Source organism: Gekko japonicus, unplaced genomic scaffold (assembly GCF_001447785.1).
Source record: "Gekko japonicus isolate JY-2015 unplaced genomic scaffold, Gekko_japonicus_V1.1 scaffold983, whole genome shotgun sequence".
NCBI lineage: Eukaryota > Metazoa > Chordata > Lepidosauria > Squamata > Gekkonidae > Gekko > Gekko japonicus.
The window spans coordinates 222,228-223,981 of NW_015164215.1; positions in this window are offsets into that span (position 1 = coordinate 222,228).

Here is a 1,754-nt window from a genome sequence, read left to right on the forward strand (position 1 = left end):
GAGTTCAAATAGCACCTTTAAGACTAACAAATAGCACCTTTAAGACTAAGACTAACTGAGTGGTGGGTGTGGCCTTATGACACACTTCCGGTGATGGCAGGGGATGTGGCATTATGACAAACTTCCGGTGATGTCTGGGGGTGTGGCCTTATGACACACTTCTGGTGATGTCAGAGGGTGTGGCATATGCTAATGAGTTTGCTACAAAACGACCCCTGCCTGTAGCAGAGATTGGGTCAGCTGTTACTAGTTAGAACAGTGTGGAGACCCACATTCACTCTTACCATTACAAAATAATAATAATCACATTTACTTGCATCCCTGGCATGAGGCATGCAGGTTGCACTTCAGAGAAGCTTGCAGTATACACATTCCTCTACTGGTGGCTATTTCAAGGCAGGAATCATCTTCCAGCCACAAGCTCAACCAGGCAAGGCCCTTGCCCACTTTCCTGAAGCATTGGGATGGTGCTACATATGGGAACAGTGGTCAGAAGAGCCACATATGGCATGTCTGAGAGCCACATATGGCTCCCAAGCCACTGAGTGGGTATTACTGAGGATTCTCGAACTGAGTGTGTGTGGGGGCAGGAATGATTTGCTTCCAAACCGACGCCTACTCTCATCCCTACAGAAACATGAGCAGAGACAAGATATCATACTGGGTTTTTAAACCATGTATTCTGTTAAAAATATTTCCAAGTCTGGAGATCTGTTAAACATTTAAATAGTAACTATTAATATTCTGCTTTGGGGGGGATCTGTATACACCACCATGTTTTGAAGCATTCAAGATAATTTACTGTTTTGTAGATTCAGGTGTGTAGCCATGTTTGAGTTCAGTGACACCTTTAAGACCAACAAAGTTTTGTTCAAGGTATAAACTTTCATGTGCATGCACACTTTGTCAGATACAATGATACTCTTTTGTAGAATACTTTAATTTGGGATCTAGATTACTAACTGTATTCAGTGACCTTTTAAAGCAAATGCTCCATTTTCTGTATATAAAATGCAGAACATAATTTTCTAATTTTGCATTTGAGCCAGTGTGTGACATTTACTTGCAATCTGGTGTTGGTTTCACCTTCAATAGGCGAATACAACATGAAGAAGGAGTTGTGATTAGAATTACTGGGGCTAGGAAGCTAGAATTATACTGGTATTTCAAACTTCTAAACAATTTTTAATACAGACTTTTTGATTAGAGTAAAAAGTATTGTTTTATTTGTTATTATTAAGGAAGCACTACTAAACATTTTTTATTTGTATGTACTTAAAATAAATATTTTGCAGGGAATACAGAGTAAGTTTTGATGAACAAAGTTAACGTGCAAAGCCATTCACCATTTTTAAATCTTGGACTTCAAATTAATAATAATAACTATTTCAGGTAGGTGACTGTTTTGAGACAGGACAACTTCTCATGCAGTTACTGTTTGAAATGAATCCTTTCACAGATTCAGAGGTTCAATTCCATCATTTCATCTGTTGGTACAAAAAGGCTTTCAAAATTATAACTCTGTTTATGACATCAATGAAAAGGCAAGGAATGAGGTAAGGTACAGATTCTACACTTATGATGGTGGCAGATTTTGAATTAGAAGTATACAGGGGGCGGACCCGCGATACTCATGGGGGGAGGCAGAGGAGGAAGCAGCAGGAGGAGGTAAGTACCCCCCATCCCTCCAGTTCCCCCTGTCTCCTCCACCCCCCTTGATCTCCCCCCCATTGCCTTTCCCCCCCTGGCTCCTC